Genomic DNA, 23,222 nt, shown 5'->3' with positions numbered 1-23,222 from the left:
AAACTGTTGACTGACAGTATATAAACCAATCAGAATGGCTTATTTTGAATGACAGTTGCATCAACCAATCAGATGATCTCAATTCTGAACTAATTTGCATAAGGGCTTTATTTGCTCTCCATAACTTACTGAGGTCCTTCCTAACCCTAGTTTAATTGAAAACCTACAAAACCAGCCACAGATAGTTGATAACAAGAGCATTCTTGACCAATTGTCTTGCTGGTTGAAGGCTAATGCGTGATGGTCCCAGCAAAAGTTGTAAAATAGAGAACTGTTGACTGACAGTACATAAACCAATCAGAATGGCTTATTTTGAATGACAATTGCATCAACCAATCAGATGGTCTTAATTCTAAACTAATTTGCATAAGGGCTTTATTTGCTCTCCATAACTTACTGAGGTCCTTCCTAACCCTAGTTTAATTGAAAACCTACAAAACCAGCCACAGATAGTTGATAACAAGAGCATTCTTGACCAATTGTCTTGCTGGTTGAAGACTAATGCATGATAGTCCCAGCAAAAGTTGTAAAATAGAGAACTGTTGACTGACAGTACATAAACCAATCAGAATGGTGTATTTTGAATGACAATTGCATCAACCAATCAGATGGTCTTAATTCTAAACTAATCTGCATAAGGGCTTTATTTGCTCTCCATAACTTACTGAGGTCCTTCCTAACCCTAGTTTAATTGAAAACCTACAAAACCAGCCACAGATAGTTGATAACAAGAGCATTCTTGACCAATTGTCTTGCTGGTTGAAGACTAATGCATGATAGTCCCAGCAAAAGTTGTAAAATAGAGAACTGTTGATTGACAGTACATAAACCAATCAGAATGGTGTATTTTGAATGACAATTGCATCAACCAATCAGATGGTCTCAATTCTAAACTAATTTGCATAAGGGCTTTATTTGCTCTCCATAACTTACTGAGGTCCTTCCTAACCCTAGTTTAATTGAAAACCTATAAAACCAGCCACAGATAGCTCATAACAAGAGCATTCTTGACCAATTGTCTTGCTGGTTGAAGGCTATTGCGTGATGGTGCCAGCAAAAGTTGTAAAATAGAAAACTGTTGACTACATTCTTGACCAATTGTCTTGCTGGTTGAAGACTATTGCATGATGGTCCCAGCAAAAGATATAAAATAGAAAACTGTTGACTGACAGCACATAAACCAATCAGAATGGCTTATTTTGAATGACAATTGCATCAACCAATCAGATGGTCTCAATTCTAAACTAATTTGCATAAGAGCTTTATTTGCTCTCCATAACTTACTGAGGTCTTTCCTAACCCTAGTTTAATTGAAAACCTACAAAACCAGCCACAGATAGTTGATAACAAAAGCATTCTTGACCAAATGTCTTGCTGGTTGAAGACTAATGCATGATAGTCCCAGCAAAAGTTGTAAAATAGAGAACTGTTGACTGACAGTACATAAACCAATCAGAATGGCTTATTTTGAATGACAATTGCATCAACCAATCAGATGGTCTTAATTCTAAACTAATTTGCATAAGGGCTTTATTTGCTCTCCATAACTTACTGAGGTCCTTCCTAACCCTAGTTTAATTGAAAACCTACAAAACCAGCCACAGATAGTTGATAACAAGAGCATTCTTGACCAATTGTCTTGCTGGTTGAAGACTAATGCATGATAGTCCCAGCAAAAGTTGTAAAATAGAGAACTGTTGACTGACAGTACATAAACCAATCAGAATGGTATATTTTGAATGGCAATTGCATCAACCAATCAGATGGTCTCAATTCTAAACTAATTTGCATAAGGGCTTTATTTGCTCTCCATAACTTACTGAGGTCTTTCCTAACCCTAGTTTAATTGAACACCTGCAGAACCAGCCACAGATAGTTGATAACAAGAGCATTCTTGACCAATTGTCTTGCTGGTTGAAGACTAATGCATGATATTCCCAGCAAAAGTTGTAAAATAGAAAACTGTTGACTGACAGTATATAAACCAATCAGAATAGCTTATTTTGAATGACAGTTGCATCAACCAATCAGATGGTCTCAATTCTAAACTAATTTGCATAAGGGCTTTATTTGCTCTCCATAACTTACTGAGGTCTTTCCTAACCCTAGTTTAATTGAAGACCTACAAAACCAGCCACAGATAGTTGATAACAAGAGCATTCTTGACCAAATGTCTTGCTGGTTGAAGACTAATGCATGATAGTCCCAGCAAAAGTTGTAAAATAGAGAACTGTTGACTGACAGCACATAAACCAATCAGAATGGCTTATTTTGAATGACAATTGCATCAACCAATCAGATGGTCTCAATTCTAAACTAATTTGCATAAGGGCTTTATTTGCTCTCCATAACTTACTGAGGTCCTTCCTAACCCTAGTTTAATTGAAAACCTACAAAACCAGCCACAGATAGTTGATAACAAGAGCATTCTTGACCAATTGTCTTGCTGGTTGAAGACTAATGCATGATACTCCCAGCAAAAGTTGTAAAATAGAGAACTGTTGACTGACAGTACATAAACCAATCAGAATGGTGTATTTTGAATGACAGTTGCATCAACCAATCATATGATCTCAATTCTGAACTAATTTGCATAAGGGCTTTATTTGCTCTTCATAACTTACTGAGGTCCTTCCTCACCCTAGTCTAATAGAACACCTGCAGAACCAGCCACAGATAGTTGATAACAAGAGCATTCTTGACCAATTGTCTTGCTGGTTGAAGACTAATGCTTGATAGTCCCAGCAAAAGTTGTAAAATAGAGAACTGTTGACTGACAGTACATAAACCAATCAGAATGGCTTATTTTGAATGACAGTTGCATCAACCAATCAGATGGTCTCAATTCTGAACTAATTTGCATAAGGGTTTTATTTGCTCTTTATAACTTACTGAGGTCCTTCCTCACCCTAGTCTATTTGAACAACTGCAGAACTAGCCACAGATAGTTGATAACAAGAACATTATTGACCAATTGTCTTGCTGGTTGAAGACTATTGCATGATGGTCCCAGCAAACGTTGTAAAATAGGAAACTGTTGACTGATGGTACATAAACCAATCAGAATGGCTTATTTTGAATGACAGTTGCATCAACCAATCAGATGGTCTCAATTCTGAACTAATTTGCATAATGGCATTATTTGCTCTTCATAACTTACTGAGGTCCTTCCTCACCCTAGTCTAATTGAACACCTGCAGAACCAGCCACAGATAGTTGATAACAAGAACATTCTTGACCAATTGTCTTGCTGGTTGAAGGCTATTGCGTGATGGTGCCAGCAAAAGTTGTAAAATAGAAAACTGTTGACTACATTCTTGACCAATTGTCTTGCTGGTAGAAGACTATTGCATGATGGTCCCAGCAAAAGTTATAAAATAGAAAACTGTTGACTGACAGCACATAAACCAATCAGAATGGCTTATTTTGAATGACAATTGCATCAACCAATCAGATGGTCTCAATTCTAAACTAATTTGCATAAGGGCTTTATTTGCTCTTCATAACTTACTGAGGTCCTTCCTCACCCTAGTCTAATTGAACACCTGCAGAACCAGCCACAGATAGTTGATAACAAGAGCATTCTTGACCAATTGTCTTGCTGGTTGAAGACTAATGCATGATAGTCCCAGCAAAAGTTGTACAATAGAAAACTGTTGACTGACAGTATATAAACCAATCAGAATGGCTTATTTTGAATGATAGTTGCATCAACCAATCAGATGATCTCAATTCTGAACTAATTTGCATAAGGGCTTTATTTGCTCTCCATAACTTACTGAGGTCCTTCCTAACCCTAGTTTAATTGAAAACCTACAAAACCAGCCACAGATAGTTGATAACAAGAGCATTCTTGACCAATTGTCTTGCTGGTTGAAGACTAATGCATGATAGTCCCAGCAAAAGTTGTAAAATAGAGAACTGTTTACTGACAGTACATAAACCAATCAGAATGGTGTATTTTGAATGACAATTGCATCAACCAATCAGATGGTCTCAATTCTAAACTAATTTGCATAAGGGCTTTATTTGCTCTCCATAACTTACTGAGGTCTTTCCTAACCCTAGTTTAATTGAACACCTGCAGAACCAGCCACAGATAGTTGATAACAAGAGCATTCTTGACCAATTGTCTTGCTGGTTGAAGACTAATGCATGATATTCCCAGCAAAAGTTGTAAAATAGAAAACTGTTGACTGACAGTATATAAACCAAGCAGAATAGCTTATTTTGAATGACAGTTGCATCAACCAATCAGATGGTCTCAATTCTAAACTAATTTGCATAAGGGCTTTATTTGCTCTCCATAACTTACTGAGGTCTTTCCTAACCCTAGTTTAATTGAAAACCTACAAAACCAGCCACAGATAGTTGATAACAAGAGCATTCTTGACCAAATGTCTTGCTGGTTGAAGACTAATGCATGATAGTCCCAGCAAAAGTTGTAAAATAGAGAACTGTTGACTGACAGCACATAAACCAATCAGAATGGCTTATTTTGAATGACAATTGCATCAACCAATCAGATGGTCTCAATTCTAATTTAATTTGCATAAGGGCTTTATTTGCTCTCCATAACTTACTGAGGTCTTTCCTAACCCTAGTTTAATTGAAAACCTAGAAAACCAGCCACAGATAGTTGATAACAAGAGCATTCTTGACCAATTGTCTTGCTGGTTGAAGACTAATGCATGATAGTCCCAGCAAAAGTTGTAAAATAGAAAATTGTTGACTGACAGTACATAAACCAATCAGAATGGCTTATTTTGAATGACAGTTGCATCAACCAATCATATGATCTCAATTCTGAACTAATTTGCATAAGGGCTTTATTTGCTCTTCATAACTTACTGAGGTCCTTCCTCACCCTAGTCTAATAGAACACCTGCAGAACCAGCCACAGATAGTTGATAACAAGAGCATTCTTGACCAATTGTCTTGCTGGTTGAAGACTAATGCATGATAGTCCAAGCAAAAGTTGTAAAATAGAAAACTGTTGACTGACAGTATATAAACCAATCAGAATGGCTTATTTTGAATGACAGTTGCATCAACCAATCAGATGATCTCAATTCTGAACTAATTTGCATAAGGGCTATATTTGCTCTCCATAACTTACTGAGGTCCTTCCTAACCCTAGTTTAATTGAAAACCTACAAAACCATCCACAGATAGTTGATAACAAGAGCATTCTTGACCAATTGTCTTGCTGGTTGAAGACTAATGCTTGATAGTCCCAGCAAAAGTTGTAAAATAGAGAACTGTTGACTGACAGTACATAAACCAATCAGAATGGCTTATTTTGAATGACAGTTGCATCAACCAATCAGATGGTCTCAATTCTGAACTAATTTGCATAATGGCTTTATTTGCTCTTCATAACTTACTGAGGTCCTTCCTCACCCTAGTCTAATTGAACAACTGCAGAACCAGCCACAGATAGTTGATAACAAGAACATTATTGACCAATTGTCTTGCTGGTTGAAGACTATTGCATGATGGTCCCAGCAAACGTTGTAAAATAGGAAACTGTTGACTGATGGTACATAAACCAATCAGAATGGCTTATTTTGAATGACAGTTGCATCAACCAATCAGATGGTCTCAATTCTGAACTAATTTGCATAATGGCTTTATTTGCTCTTCATAACTTACTGAGGTCCTTCCTCACCCTAGTCTAATTGAACACCTGCAGAACCAGCCACAGATAGTTGATAACAAGAACATTCTTGACCAATTGTCTTGCTGGTTGAAGGCTATTGCGTGATGGTGCCAGCAAAAGTTGTAAAATAGAAAACTGTTGACTACATTCTTGACCAATTGTCTTGCTGGTAGAAGACTATTGCATGATGGTCCCAGCAAAAGTTATAAAATAGAAAACTGTTGACTGACAGCACATAAACCAATCAGAATGGCTTATTTTGAATGACAATTGCATCAACCAATCAGATGGTCTCAATTCTAAACTAATTTGCATAAGGGCTTTATTTGCTCTCCATAACTTACTGAGGTCTTTCCTAACCCTAGTTTAATTGAAAACCTACCAAACCAGCCACAGATAGTTGATAACAAGAGCATTCTTGACCAATTGTCTTGCTGGTTGAAGACTAATGCATGATAGTCCCAGCAAAAGTTGTAAAATAGAAAACTGTTGACTGACAGTACATAAACCAATCAGAATGGCTTATTTTGAATGACAGTTGCATCAACCAATCATATGATCTCAATTCTGAACCAATTTGCATAAGGGCTTTATTTGCTCTTCATAACTTACTGAGGTCCTTCCTCACCCTAGTTTAATTGAAAACCTACAAAACCAGCCACAGGAGGGTTTTGTAGGTTTTCAATTAAACTAGGGTTAGGAAGGACCTCAGTAAGTTATGGAGAGCAAATATAGCCCTTATGCAAATTAGTTCAGAATTGAGATCATCTGATTGGTTGATGCAACTGTCATTCAAAATAAGCCATTCTGATTGGTTTATATACTGTCAGTCAACAGTTTTCTATTTTACAACTTTTGCTTGGACTATCATGCATTAGTCTTCTACCAGCAAGACATTTGGTCAAGAATGCTCTTGTTATCAACTATCTGTGGCTGGTTTTGTAGGTTTTCAATTAAACTAGGGTTAGGAAGGACCTCAGTAAGTTATGGAGAGCAAATAAAGCCGTTATGCAAATTAGTTCAGAATTGAGATCATCTGATTGGTTGATGCAACTGTCATTCAAAATAAGCCATTCTGATTGGTTTATATACTGTCAGTCAACAGTTTTCTATTTTACAACTTTTGCTGGGACTATCATGCATTAGTCTTCAACCAGCAAGACAATTGGTCAAGAATGCTCTTGTTATCAACTATCTGTGGCTGGTTCTGCAGGTGTTCAATTAAACTAGGGTTAGGAAAGACCTCAGTAAGTTATGGAGAGCAAATAAAGCCCTTATGCAAATTAGTTTAGAATTGAGACCATCTGATTGGTTGATGCAATTGACATTCAAAATAAGCCATTCTGATTGGTTTATGTACTGTCAGTCAACAGTTCTCTATTTTACAACTTTTGCTGGGACTATCATTCATTAGTCTTCAACCAGCAAGACAATTGGTCAAGAATGCTCTTGTTATGAACCATCTGTGGCTGGTTTTATAAGTTTTCAATTAAACTAGGGTTAGGAAGGACCTCAGTAAGTTATGGAGAGCAAATAAAGCCCTTATGCAAATTAGTTTAGAATTAAGACCATCTGATTGGTTGATGCAATTGTCATTCAAAATAAGCCATTCTGATTGGTTTATGTACTGTCAGTCAACAGTACTCTATTTTACAACTTTTGCTGGGACTATCATGCATTAGTCTTCAACCAGCAAGACAATTGGTCAAGAATGCTCTTGTTATCAACTATCTGTGGCTGGTTCTGCAGGTGTTCAATTAAACTAGGGTTAGGAAAGATCTCAGTAAGTTATGGAGAGCAAATAAAGCCCTTATGCAAATTAGTTTAGAATTGAGACCATCTGATTGGTTGATGCAATTGTCATTCAAAATAAGCCATTCTGATTGGTTTATGTGCTGTCAGTCAACAGTTTTCTATTTTATAACTTTTGCTGGGACCATCATGCAATAGTCTTCAACCAGCAAGACAATTGGTCAAGAATGTAGTCAACAGTTTTCTATTTTACAACTTTTGCTGGCACCATCAAGCAATAGCCTTCAACCAGCAAGACAATTGGTCAAGAATGCTCTTGTTATCAACTATCTGTGGCTGGTTTTATAGGTTTTCAATTAAACTAGGGTTAGGAAAGACCTCAGTAAGTTATGGAGAGCAAATAAAGCCCTTATGCAAATTAGTTTAGAATTGAAACCATCTGATTGGTTGATGCAATTGTCATTCAAAATACACCATTCTGATTGGTTTATGTACTGTCAGTCAACAGTTTTCTATTTTACAACTTTTGCTGGGACTATCATGCATTAGTCTTCAACCAGCAAGACAATTGGTCAAGAATGCTCTTGTTATCAACTATCTGTGGCTGGTTTGGTAGGTTTTCAATTAAACTAGGGTTAGGAAAGACCTCAGTAAGTTATGGAGAGCAAATAAAGCCCTTATGCAAATTAGTTTAGAATTGAGACCATCTGATTGGTTGATGCAATTGTCATTCAAAATAAGCCATTCTGATTGGTTTATGTGCTGTCAGTCAACAGTTTTCTATTTTATAACTTTTGCTGGGACCATCATGCAATAGTCTTCTACCAGCAAGACAATTGGTCAAGAATGTAGTCAACAGTTTTCTATTTTACAACTTTTGCTGGCACCATCACGCAATAGCCTTCAACCAGCAAGACAATTGGTCAAGAATGTTCTTGTTATCAACTATCTGTGGCTGGTTCTGCAGGTGTTCAATTAGACTAGGGTGAGGAAGGACCTCAGTAAGTTATGAAGAGCAAATAAAGCCATTATGCAAATTAGTTCAGAATTGAGACCATCTGATTGGTTGATGCAACTGTCATTCAAAATAAGCCATTCTGATTGGTTTATGTACCATCAGTCAACAGTTTCCTATTTTACAACGTTTGCTGGGACCATCATGCAATAGTCTTCAACCAGCAAGACAATTGGTCAATAATGTTCTTGTTATCAACTATCTGTGGCTGGTTCTGCAGTTGTTCAATTAGACTAGGGTGAGGAAGGACCTCAGTAAGTTATGAAAAGCAAATAAAGCCATTATGCAAATTAGTTCAGAATTGAGACCATCTGATTGGTTGATGCAACTGTCATTCAAAATAAGCCATTCTGATTGGTTTATGTACTGTCAGTCAACAGTTCTCTATTTTACAACTTTTGCTGGGACTATCAAGCATTAGTCTTCAACCAGCAAGACAATTGGTCAAGAATGCTCTTGTTATCAACTATCTGTGGATGGTTTTGTAGGTTTTCAATTAAACTAGGGTTAGGAAGGACCTCAGTAAGTTATGGAGAGCAAATATAGCCCTTATGCAAATTAGTTCAGAATTGAGATCATCTGATTGGTTGATGCAACTGTCATTCAAAATACACCATTCTGATTGGTTTATGTACTGTCAGTAAACAGTTCTTTTGCTTGGACTATCATGCTTTATTTGCTCTCCATAACTTACTGAGGTCTTTCCTAACCCTAGTTTAATTGAAAACCTACAAAACCAGCCACAGATAGAAGATAACAAGAGCATTCTTGACCAATTGTCTTGCTGGTTGAAGACTAATGCATGATTGTCTTGCTGGTTGAAGACTAATGCATGATAGTCCCAGCAAAAGTTGTAAAATAGAAAATTGTTGACTGACAGTACATAAACCAATCAGAATGGCTTATTTTGAATGACAGTTGCATCAACCAATCATATGATCTCAATTCTGAACTAATTTGCATAAGGGCTTTATTTGCTCTTCATAACTTACTGAGGTCCTTCCTCACCCTAGTCTAATAGAACACCTGCAGAACCAGCCACAGATAGTTGATAACAAGAGCATTCTTGACCAATTGTCTTGCTGGTTGAAGACTAATGCATGATAGTCCAAGCAAAAGTTGTAAAATAGAAAACTGTTGACTGACAGTATATAAACCAATCAGAATGGCTTATTTTGAATGACAGTTGCATCAACCAATCAGATGATCTCAATTCTGAACTAATTTGCATAAGGGCTATATTTGCTCTCCATAACTTACTGAGGTCCTTCCTAACCCTAGTTTAATTGAAAACCTACAAAACCATCCACAGATAGTTGATAACAAGAGCATTCTTGACCAATTGTCTTGCTGGTTGAAGACTAATGCTTGATAGTCCCAGCAAAAGTTGTAAAATAGAGAACTGTTGACTGACAGTACATAAACCAATCAGAATGGCTTATTTTGAATGACAGTTGCATCAACCAATCAGATGGTCTCAATTCTGAACTAATTTGCATAATGGCTTTATTTGCTCTTCATAACTTACTGAGGTCCTTCCTCACCCTAGTCTAATTGAACAACTGCAGAACCAGCCACAGATAGTTGATAACAAGAACATTATTGACCAATTGTCTTGCTGGTTGAAGACTATTGCATGATGGTCCCAGCAAACGTTGTAAAATAGGAAACTGTTGACTGATGGTACATAAACCAATCAGAATGGCTTATTTTGAATGACAGTTGCATCAACCAATCAGATGGTCTCAATTCTGAACTAATTTGCATAATGGCTTTATTTGCTCTTCATAACTTACTGAGGTCCTTCCTCACCCTAGTCTAATTGAACACCTGCAGAACCAGCCACAGATAGTTGATAACAAGAACATTCTTGACCAATTGTCTTGCTGGTTGAAGGCTATTGCGTGATGGTGCCAGCAAAAGTTGTAAAATAGAAAACTGTTGACTACATTCTTGACCAATTGTCTTGCTGGTAGAAGACTATTGCATGATGGTCCCAGCAAAAGTTATAAAATAGAAAACTGTTGACTGACAGCACATAAACCAATCAGAATGGCTTATTTTGAATGACAATTGCATCAACCAATCAGATGGTCTCAATTCTAAACTAATTTGCATAAGGGCTTTATTTGCTCTCCATAACTTACTGAGGTCTTTCCTAACCCTAGTTTAATTGAAAACCTACCAAACCAGCCACAGATAGTTGATAACAAGAGCATTCTTGACCAATTGTCTTGCTGGTTGAAGACTAATGCATGATAGTCCCAGCAAAAGTTGTAAAATAGAAAACTGTTGACTGACAGTACATAAACCAATCAGAATGGCTTATTTTGAATGACAGTTGCATCAACCAATCATATGATCTCAATTCTGAACCAATTTGCATAAGGGCTTTATTTGCTCTTCATAACTTACTGAGGTCCTTCCTCACCCTAGTTTAATTGAAAACCTACAAAACCAGCCACAGATAGTTGATAACAAGAGCATTCTTGACCAATTGTCTTGCTGGTTGAAGACTAATGCATGATAGTCCCAGCAAAAGTTGTAAAATAGAGAACTGTTGACTGACAGTACATAAACCAATCAGAATGGTGTATTTTGAATGACAATTGCATCAACCAATCAGATGGTCTCAATTCTAAACTAATTTGCATAGGGGCTTTATTTGCTCTCCATAACTTACTGAGGTCCTTCCTAACCCTAGTTTAATTGAAAACCTATAAAACCAGCCACAGATAGTTGATAACAAGAGCATTCTTGACCAATTGTCTTGCTGGTTGAAGGCTATTGCTTGATGGTGCCAGCAAAAGTTGTAAAATAGAAAACTGTTGACTACATTCTTGACCAATTGTCTTGCTGGTTGAAGACTATTGCATGATGGTCCAAGCAAAAGTTATAAAATAGAAAACTGTTGACTGACAGCACATAAACCAATCAGAATGGCTTATTTTGAATGACAATTGCATCAACCAATCAGATGGTCTCAATTCTAAACTAATTTGCATAAGGGCTTTATTTGCTCTCCATAACTTACTGAGGTCTTTCCTAACCCTAGTTTAATTGAACACCTGCAGAACCAGCCACAGATAGTTGATAACAAGAGCATTCTTGACCAATTGTCTTGCTGGTTGAAGACTAATGCATGATAGTCCCAGCAAAAGTTGTAAAATAGAGTACTGTTGACTGACAGTACATAAACCAATCAGAATGGCTTATTTTGAATGACAATTGCATCAACCAATCAGATGGTCTTAATTCTAAACTAATTTGCATAAGGGCTTTATTTGCTCTCCATAACTTACTGAGGTCCTTCCTAACCCTAGTTTAATTGAAAACTTATAAAACCAGCCACAGATGGTTCATAACAAGAGCATTCTTGACCAATTGTCTTGCTGGTTGAAGACTAATGAATGATAGTCCCAGCAAAAGTTGTAAAATAGAGAACTGTTGACTGACAGTACATAAACCAATCAGAATGGCTTATTTTGAATGTCAATTGCATCAACCAATCAGATGGTCTCAATTCTAAACTAATTTGCATAAGGGCTTTATTTGCTCTCCATAACTTACTGAGGTCTTTCCTAACCCTAGTTTAATTGAACACCTGCAGAACCAGCCACAGATAGTTGATAACAAGAGCATTCTTGACCAATTGTCTTGCTGGTTGAAGACTAATGCATGATAGTCCCAGCAAAAGTTGTAAAATAGAAAACTGTTGACTGACAGTATATAAACCAATCAGAATGGCTTATTTTGAATGACAGTTGCATCAACCAATCAGATGATCTCAATTCTGAACTAATTTGCATAACGGCTTTATTTGCTCTCCATAACTTACTGAGGTCCTTCCTAACCCTAGTTTAATTGAAAACCTACAAAACCAGCCACAGATAGTTGATAACAAGAGCATTCTTGACCAAATGTCTTGCTGGTAGAAGACTAATGCATGATAGTCCCAGCAAAAGTTGTAAAATAGAGAACTGTTGACTGACAATACATAAACCAATCAGAATGGCTTATTTTGAATGACAATTGCATCAACCAATCAGATGGTCTTAATTGTAAACTAATTTGCATAAGGGCTTTATTTGCTCTCCATAACTTACTGAGGTCTTTCCTAACCCTAGTTTAATTGAAAACCTACAAAACCAGCCACAGATAGAAGATAACAAGAGCATTCTTGACCAATTGTCTTGCTGGTTGAAGACTAATGCATGATAGTCCCAGCAAAAGATGTAAAATAGAAAACTGTTGACTGACAGTACATAAACCAATCAGAATGGCTTATTTTGAATGACAGTTGCATCAACCAATCATATGATCTCAATTCTGAACTAATTTGCATAAGGGCTTTATTTACTCTTCATAACTTACTGAGGTCCTTCCTCACCCTAGTCTAATAGAACACCTGCAGAACCAGCCACAGATAGTTGATAACAAGAGCATTCTTGACCAATTGTCTTGCTGGTGGAAGACTAATGCATGATAGTCCAAGCAAAAGTTGTAAAATAGAAAACTGTTGACTGACAGTATATAAACCAATCAGAATGGCTTATTTTGAATGACAGTTGCATCAACCAATCAGATGATCTCAATTCTGAACTAATTTGCATAAGGGCTATATTTGCTCTCCATAACTTACTGAGGTCCTTCCTAACCCTAGTTTAATTGAAAACCTACAAAACCCTCCACAGATAGTTGACAACAAGAGCATTCTTGACCAATTGTCTTGCTGGTTGAAGACTAATGCTTGATAGTCCCAGCAAAAGTTGTAAAATAGAGAACTGTTGACTGACAGTACATAAACCAATCAGAATGGCTTATTTTGAATGACAGTTGCATCAACCAATCAGATGGTCTCAATTCTGAACTAATTTGCATAATGGCTTTATTTGCTCTTCATAACTTACTGAGGTCCTTCCTCACCCTAGTCTAATTGAACAACTGCAGAACCAGCCACAGATAGTTGATAACAAGAACATTATTGACCAATTGTCTTGCTGGTTGAAGACTATTGCATGATGGTCCCAGCAAACGTTGTAAAATAGGAAACTGTTGACTGATGGTACATAAACCAATCAGAATGGCTTATTTTGAATGACAGTTGCATCAACCAATCAGATGGTCTCAATTCTGAACTAATTTGCATAATGGCTTTATTTGCTCTTCATAACTTACTGAGGTCCTTCCTCACCCTAGTCTAATTGAACACCTGCAGAACCAGCCACAGATAGTTGATAACAAGAACATTCTTGACCAATTGTCTTGCTGGTTGAAGGCTATTGCGTGATGGTGCCAGCAAAAGTTGTAAAATAGAAAACTGTTGACTACATTCTTGACCAATTGTCTTGCTGGTAGAAGACTAATGCATGATAGTCCCAGCAAAAGTTGTAAAATAGAGAACTGTTGACTGGCAGTACATAAACCAATCAGAATGGTGTATTTTGAATGACAATTGCATCAACCAATCAGATGGTCTCAATTCTAAACTAATTTGCATAGGGGCTTTATTTGCTCTCCATAACTTACTGAGGTCCTTCCTAACCCTAGTTTAATTGAAAACATATAAAACCAGCCACAGATAGTTGATAACAAGAGCATTCTTGACCAATTGTCTTGCTGGTTGAAGGCTATTGCGTGATGGTGCCAGCAAAAGTTGTAAAATAGAAAACTGTTGACTACATTCTTGACCAATTGTCTTGCTGGTTGAAGACTATTGCATGATGATCCCAGCAAAAGTTATAAAATAGAAAACTGTTGACTGACAGCACATAAACCAATCAGAATGGCTTATTTTGAATGACAATTGCATCAACCAATCAGATGGTCTCAATTCTAAACTAATTTGCATAAGGGCTTTATTTGCTCTCCATAACTTACTGAGGTCTTTCCTAACCGTAGTTTAATTGAAAACCTACAAAACCAGCCACAGATAGTTGATAACAAGAGCATTCTTGACCAATTGTCTTGCTGGTTGAAGACTAATGCATGATAGTCCCAGCAAAAGTTGTAAAATAGAGAACTGTTGACTGACAGTATATAAACCAATCAGAATGGCTTATTTTGAATGACAGTTGCATCAACCAATCATATGATCTCAATTCTGAACTAATTTGCATAAGGGCTTTATTTGCTCTCCATAACTTACTTAGGTCCTTCCTAACCCTAGTTTAATTGAAAACCTACAAAACCAGCCACAGATAGTTGATAACAAGAGCATTCTTGACCAATTGTCTTGCTGGTTGAAGACTAATGCTTGATAGTCCCAGCAAAAGTTGTAATATAGAGAACTGTTGACTGACAGTACATAAACCAATCAGAATGGCTTATTTTGAATGACAGTTGCATCAACCAATCAGATGGTCTCAATTCTGAACTAATTTGCATAAGGGCTTTATTTGCTCTTTATAACTTACTGAGGTCCTTCCTCACCCTATTCTAATTGAACACCTGCAGAACCAGCCACAGATAGTTGATAACAAGAACATTATTGACCAATTGTCTTGCTGGTTGAAGACTATTGCATGATGGTCCCAGCAAACGTCGTAAAATAGAAAACTGTTGACTGACAGTATATAAACCAATCAGAATGGCTTATTTTGAATGACAGTTGCATCAACCAATCATATGATCTCAATTCTGAACCAATTTGCATAAGGGCTTTATTTGCTCTTCATAACTTACTGAGGTCCTTCCTCACCCTAGTCTAATTGAACACCTGCAGAACCAGCCACAGATAGTTGATAACAAGAGCATTCTTGACCAATTGTCTTGCTGGTTGAAGACTAATGCATGATAGTCCCAGCAAAAGTTGTAAAATAGAAAACTGTTGACTGACAGTATATAAACCAATCAGAATGGCTTATTTTGAATGACAGTTGCATCAAAAAATCAGATGATCTCAATTCTGAACTAATTTGCATAAGGGCTTTGTTTGCTCTCCATAACTTACTGAGGTCCTTCCTAACCCTAGTTTAATTGAAAACCTACAAAACCAGCCACAGATAGTTGATAACAAGAGCATTCTTGACCAATTGTCTTGCTGGTTGAAGACTAATGCATGATAGTCCCAGCAAAAGTTGTAAAATAGAGAACTGTTGACTGACAGTACATAAACCAATCAGAATGGTGTATTTTGAATGACAATTGCATCAACCAATCAGATGGTCTCAATTCTAAACTAATTTGCATAAGGGCTTTATTTGCTCTCCATAACTTACTGAGGTCCTTCCTAACCCTAGTTTAATTGAAAACCTATAAAACCAGCCACAGATAGTTCATAACAAGAGCATTCTTGACCAATTGTCTTGCTGGTTGAAGACTAATGAATGATAGTCCCAGCAAAAGTTGTAAAATAGAGAACTGTTGACTGACAGTACATAAACCAATCAGAATGGCTTATTTTGAATGACAATTGCATCAACCAATCAGATGGTCTCAATTCTAAACTAATTTGCATAAGGGCTTTATTTGCTCTCCATAACTTACTGAGGTCTTTCCTAACCCTAGTTTAATTGAACACCTGCAGAACCAGCCACAGATAGTTGATAACAAGAGCATTCTTGACCAATTGTCTTGCTGGTTGAAGACTAATGCATGATAGTCCCAGCAAAAGTTGTAAAATAGAAAACTGTTGACTGACAGTATATAAACCAATCAGAATGGCTTATTTTGAATGACAGTTGCATCAACCAATCAGATGATCTCAATTCTGAACTAATTTGCATAAGGGCTTTATTTGCTCTCCATAACTTACTGAGGTCCTTCCTAACCCTAGTTTAATTGAAAACCTACAAAACCAGCCACAGATAGTTGATAACAAGAGCATTCTTGACCAATTGTCTTGCTGGTTGAAGACTAATGCATGATAGTCCCAGCATAAGTTGTAAAATAGAGAACTGTTGACTGACAGTACATAAACAAATCAGAATGGTGTATTTTGAATGACAATTGCATCAACCAATCAGATGGTCTCAATTCTAAACTAATTTGCATAGGGGCTTTATTTGCTCTCCATAACTTACTGAGGTCCTTCCTAACCCTAGTTTAATTGAAAACCTATAAAACAACCACAGATAGTTGATAACAAGAGCATTCTTGACCAATTGTCTTGCTGGTTGAAGGCTATTGCGTGATGGTGCCAGCAAAAGTTGTAAAATAGAAAACTGTTGACTACATTCTTGACCAATTGTCTTGCTGGTTAAAGACTATTGCATGATGGTTCCAGCAAAAGTTATAAAATAGAAAACTGTTGACTGACAGCACATAAACCAATCAGAATGGCTTATTTTGAATGACAATTGCATCAACCAATCAGATGGTCTCAATTCTAAACTAATTTGCATAAGGGCTTTATTTGCTCTCCATAACTTACTGAGGTCTTTCCTAACCCTAGTTTAATTGAAAACCTACAAAACCAGCCACAGATAGTTGATAACAAGAGCATTCTTGACCAAATGTCTTGCTGGTTGAAGACTAATGCATGATAGTCCCAGCAAAAGTTGTAAAATAGAGAACTGTTGACTGACAGTACATAAACCAATCAGAATGGCTTATTTTGAATGACAATTGCATCAACCAATCAGATGGTCTTAATTCTAAACTAATTTGCATAAGGGCTTTATTTGCTCTCCATAACTTACTGAGGTCCTTCCTAACCCGTAGTTTAATTGAAAACCTACAAAACCAGCCACAGATAGTTGATAAGAAGAGCATTCTTGACCAATTGTCTTACTGGTTGAAGACTAATGCATGATACTCCCAGCAAAAGTTGTAAAATAGAGAACTGTTGACTGACAGTACATAAACCAATCAGAATGGTGTATTTTGAATGACAATTGCATCAACCAATCAGATGGTCTCAATTCTAAACTAATTTGCATAAGGGCTTTATTTGCTCTCCATAACTTACTGAGGTCCTTCCTAACCCTAGTTTAATTGAAAACTTATAAAACCAGCCACAGATAGTTGATAACAAGAGCATTCTTGACCAATTGTCTTGCTGGTTGAAGACTAATGAATGATAGTCCCAGCAAAAGTTGTAAAATAGAGAACTGTTGACTGACAGTACATAAACCAATCAGAATGGCTTATTTTGAATGACAATTGCATCAACCAATCAGATGGTCTCAATTCTAAACTAATTTGCATAAGGGCTTTATTTGCTCTCCATAACTTACTGAGGTCTTTCCTAACCCTAGTTTAATTGAACACCTGCAGAACCAGCCACAGATAGTTGATAACAAGAGCATTCTTGACCAATTGTCTTGCTGGTTGAAGACTATTGCATGATGGTCCCAGCAAACGTTGTAAAATAGAAAACTGATGACTGACAGTATATAAACCAATCAGAATGGCTTATTTTGAATGACAGTTGCTTCAACCAATCATATGATCTCACTTCTGAACCAATTTGCATAAGGGCTTTATTTGCTCTTCATAACTTACTGAGGTCCTTCCTCACCCTAGTCTAATTGAACACCTGCAGAACCAGCCACAGATAGTTGATAACAAGAGCATTCTTGACCAATTGTCTTGCTGGTTGAAGACTAATGCATGATAGTCCCAGCAAAAGTTGTAAAATAGAAAACTGTTGACTGACAGTACATAAACCAATCAGAATGGCTTATTTTGAATGACAGTTGCATCAACCAATCATATGATCTCAATTCTGAACCAATTTGCATAAGGGCTTTATTTGCTCTTCATAACTTACTGAGGTCCTTCCTCACCCTAGCCTAATTGAACACCTGCAGAACCAGCCACAGATAGTTGATAACAAGAGCATTCTTGACCAATTGTCTTGCTGGTTGAAGACTAATGCATGATAGTCCCAGCAAAAGTTGTAAAATAGAGAACTGTTGACTGACAGTACATAAACCAATCAGAATGGCTTATTTTGAATGACAATTGCATCAACCAATCAGATGGTCTTAATTCTAAACTAATTTGCATAAGGGCTTTATTTGCTCTCCATAATTAACTGAGGTCCTTCCTAACCCTAGTTTAATTGAAAACCTACAAAACCAGCCACAGATAGTTGATAACAAGAGCATTCTTGACCAATTGTCTTGCTGGTTGAAGACTAATGCATGATACTCCCAGCAAAAGTTGTAAAATAGAGAACTGTTGACTGACAGTACATAAACCAATCAGAATGGTGTATTTTGAATGACAATTGCATCAACCAATCAGATGGTCTCAATTCTAAACTAATTTGCATAAGGGCTTTATTTGCTCTCCATAACTTACTGAGGTCCTTCCTAACCCTAGTTTAATTGAAAACTAATAAAACCAGCCACAGATAGTTCATAACAAGAGCATTCTTGACCAATTGTCTTGCTGGTTGAAGACTAATGAATGATAGTCCCAGCAAAAGTTGTAAAATAGAGAACTGTTGACTGACAGTACATAAACCAATCAGAATGGCTTATTTTGAATGACAATTGCATCAACCAATCAGATGGTCTCAATTCTAAACTAATTTGCATAAGGGCTTTATTTGCTCTCCATAACTTACTGAGGTCTTTCCTAACCCTAGTTTAATTGAAAACCTACAAAACCAGCCACAGATAGTTGATAACAAGAGCATTCTTGACCAAATGTCTTGCTGGTTGAAGACTAATGCATGATAGTCCCAGCAAAAGTTGTAAAATAGAGAACTGTTGACTGACAGTACATAAACCAATCAGAATGGCTTATTTTGAATGACAATTGCATCAACCAATCAGATGGTCTTAATTCTAAACTAATTTGCATAAGGGCTTTATTTGCTCTCCATAACTTACTGAGATCCTTCCTAACCCTAGTTTAATTGAAAACCTACAAAACCAGCCACAGATAGTTGATAACAAGAGCATTCTTGACCAATTGTCTTGCTGGTTGAAGACTAATGCATGATAGTCCAAGCAAAAGTTGTAAAATAGAAAACTGTTGACTGACAGTACATAAACCAATCAGAATGGTGTATTTTGAATGACAGTTGCATCAACCAATCAGATGATCTCAATTCTGAACTAATTTGCATAAGGGCTATATTTGCTCTCCATAACTTACTGAGGTCCTTCCTAACCCTAGTTTAATTGAAAACCTACAAAACCGGCCACAGATAGTTGATAACAAGAGCATTCTTGACCAATTGTCTTGCTGGTTGAAGATTAATGCTTGATAGTCCCAGCAAAAGTTGTAAAATAGAGAACTGTTGACTGACAGTACATAAACCAATCAGAATGGCTTATTTTGAATGACAGTTGCATCAACCAATCAGATGGTCTCAATTCTGAACTAATTTGCATAAGGGCTTTATTTGCTCTTTATAACTTACTGAGGTCCTTCCTCACCCTATTCTAATTGAACAACTGCAGAACCAGCCACAGATAGTTGATAACAAGAACATTATTGACCAATTGTCTTGCTGGTTGAAGACTATTGCATGATGGTCCCAGCAAACGTTGTAAAATAGGAAACTGTTGACTGATGATTCATAAACCAATCAGAATGGCTTATTTTGAATGACAGTTGCATCAACCAATCAGATGGTCTCAATTCTGAACTAATTTGCATAATGGCTTTATTTGCTCTTCATAACTTACTGAGGTCCTTCCTCACCCTAGTCTAATTGAACACCTGCAGAACCAGCCACAGATAGTTGATAACAAGAACATTCTTGACCAATTGTCTTGCTGGTTGAAGGCTATTGCGTGATGGTGCCAGCAAAAGTTGTAAAATAGAAAACTGTTGACTACATTCTTGATAAATTGTCTTGCTGGTAGAAGACTATTGCATGATGGTCCCAGCAAAAGTTATAAAATAGAAAACTGTTGACTGACAGCACATAAACCAATCAGAATGGCTTATTTTGAATGACAGTTGCATCAACCAATCATATGATCTCAATTCTGAACTAATTTGCATAAGGGCTATATTTGCTCTCCATAACTTACTGAGGTCCTTCCTAACCCTAGTTTAATTGAAAACCTATAAAACCAGCCACAGATAGTTCATAACAAGAGCATTCTTGACCAATTGTCTTGCTGGTTGATGACTAATGAATGATAGTCCCAGCAAAAGTTGTAAAATAGAGAACTGTTGACTGACAGTACATAAACCAATCAGAATGGCTTATTTTGAATGACAATTGCATCAACCAATCAGATGGTCTCAATTCTAAACTAATTTGCATAAGGGCTTTATTTGCTCTCCATAACTTACTGAGGTCTTTCCTAACCCTAGTTTAATTGAACACCTGCAGAACCAGCCACAGATAGTTGATAACAAGAGCATTCTTGACCAATTGTCTTGCTGGTTGAAGACTAATGCATGATAGTCCCAGCAAAAGTTGTAAAATAGAAAACTGTTGACTGACAGTATATAAACCAATCAGAATGGCTTATTTTGAATGACAGTTGCATCAACCAATCAGATGATCTCAATGCTGAACTAATTTGCATAAGGGCTTTATTTGCTCTCCATAACTTACTGAGGTCCTTCCTAACCCTAGTTTAATTGAAAACCTACAAAACCAGCTACAGATAGTTGATAACAAGAGTATTCTTGACCAATTGTCTTGCTGGTTGAAGACTAATGCATGATAGTCCCAGCAAAAGTTGTAAAATAGAGAAATGTTGACTGACAGTACATAAACCAATCAGAATGGTGTATTTTGAATGACAATTGCATCAACCAATCAGATGGTCTCAATTCTAAACTAATTTGCATAGGGGCTTTATTTGCTCTCCATAACTTACTGAGGTCCTTCCTAACCCTAGTTTAATTGAAAACCTATAAAACCAGCCACAGATAGTTGATAACAAGAGCATTCTTGACCAATTGTCTTGCTGGTTGAAGGCTATTGCGTGATGGTGCCAGCAAAAGTTGTAAAATAGATAACTGTTGACTACATTCTTGACCAATTGTCTTGCTGGTTTAAGACTATTGCATGATGGTCCCAGCAAAAGTTATAAAATAGAAAACTGTTGACTGACAGCACATAAACCAATCAGAATGGCTTATTTTGAATGACAATTGCATCAACCAATCAGATGGTCTCAATTCTAAACTAATTTGCATAAGGGCTTTATTTGCTCTCCATAACTTACTGAGGTCTTTCCTAACCCTAGTTTAATTGAAAACCTACAAAACCAGCCACAGATAGTTGATAACAAGAGCATTCTTGACCAAATGTCTTGCTGGTTGAAGACTAATGCATGATAGTCCCAGCAAAAGTTGTAAAATAGAGAACTGTTGACTGACAGTACATAAACCAATCAGAATGGTGTATTTTGAATGACAATTGCATCAAAAAATCAGATGGTCTCAATTCTAAACTAATTTGCATAAGGGCTTTATTTGCTCTCCATAACTTACTGAGGTCCTTCCTAACCCTAGTTTAATTGAAAACCTATAAAACCAGCCACAGATAGTTCATAACAAGAGCATTCTTGACCAATTGTCTTGCTGGTTGAAGACTATTGCATGATGGTCCCAGCAAAAGTTATAAAATAGAAAACTGTTGACTGACAGCACATAAACCAATCAGAATGGATTATTTTGAATGACAATTGCATCAACCAATCAGATGGTCTTAATTCTAAACTAATTCGCATAAGGGCTTTATTTGCTCTCCATAACTTACTGAGGTCTTTCCTAACCCTAGTTTAATTGAAAACCTACAAAACCAGCCACAGATAGTTGATAACAAGAGCATTCTTGACCAAATGTCTTGCTGGTTGAACACTAATGCATGATAGTCCCAGCAAAAGTTGTAAAATAGAAAACTGTTGACTGACAGTATATAAACCAATCAGAATGGCTTATTTTGAATGACAGTTGCATCAACCAATCAGATGGTCTCAATTCTGAACTAATTTGCATGAGGGCTTTATTTGCTCTCCATAACTTACTGAGGTCCTTCCTAACCCTAGTTTAATTGAAAACCTACAAAACCAGCTACAGATAGTTGATAACAAGAGCATTCTTGACCAATTGTCTTGCTGGTTGAAGACTAATGCATGATAGTCCCAGCAAAAGTTGTAAAATAGAGAACTGTTGACTGACAGTACATAAACCAATCAGAATGGTGTATTTTGAATGACAATTGCATCAAAAAATCAGATGGTCTTAATTCGAAACTAATTTGCATAAGGGCTTTTTTTGCTCTCCATAACTTACTGAGGTCCTTCCTAACCCTAGTTTAATTGAAAACCTACAAAACCAGCCACGGATAGTTGATAACAAGAGCATTCTTGACCAATTGTCTTGCTGGTTGAAGACTAATGCATGATAGTCCCAGCAAAAGTTGTAAAATAGAGAACTTTTGACTGACAGTACATAAACCAATCAGAATGGTGTATTTTGAATGACAATTGCATCAACCAATCAGATGGTCTTAATTCTAAACTAATTTGCATAAGGGCTTTATTTGCTCTCCATAACTTACTGAGGTCCTTCCTAACCCTAGTTTAATTGAAAACCTACAAAACCAGCCACAGATAGTTGATAACAAGAGCATTCTTGACCAATTGTCTTGCTGGTTGAAGACTAATGCATGATAGTCCCAGCAAAAGTTGTAAAATAGAGAACTGTTGACTGACAGTACATAAACCAAACAAAATGGTGTATTTTGAATGACAATTGCATCAACCAATCAGATGGTCTCAATTCTAAACTAATTTGCATAGGGACTTTATTTGCTCTCCATAACTTACTGAGGTCCTTTCTAACCCTAGTTTAATTGAAAACCTATAAAACCAGCCACAGATAGTTGATAACAAGAGCATTCTTGACCAATTGTCT

Source organism: Crinia signifera, chromosome 3, assembly GCF_055691185.1.
Source record: "Crinia signifera chromosome 3, ASM5569118v1, whole genome shotgun sequence".
Lineage (NCBI taxonomy): Eukaryota > Metazoa > Chordata > Amphibia > Anura > Myobatrachidae > Crinia > Crinia signifera.
Note: the sequence above shows the minus strand (reverse complement) of the source record.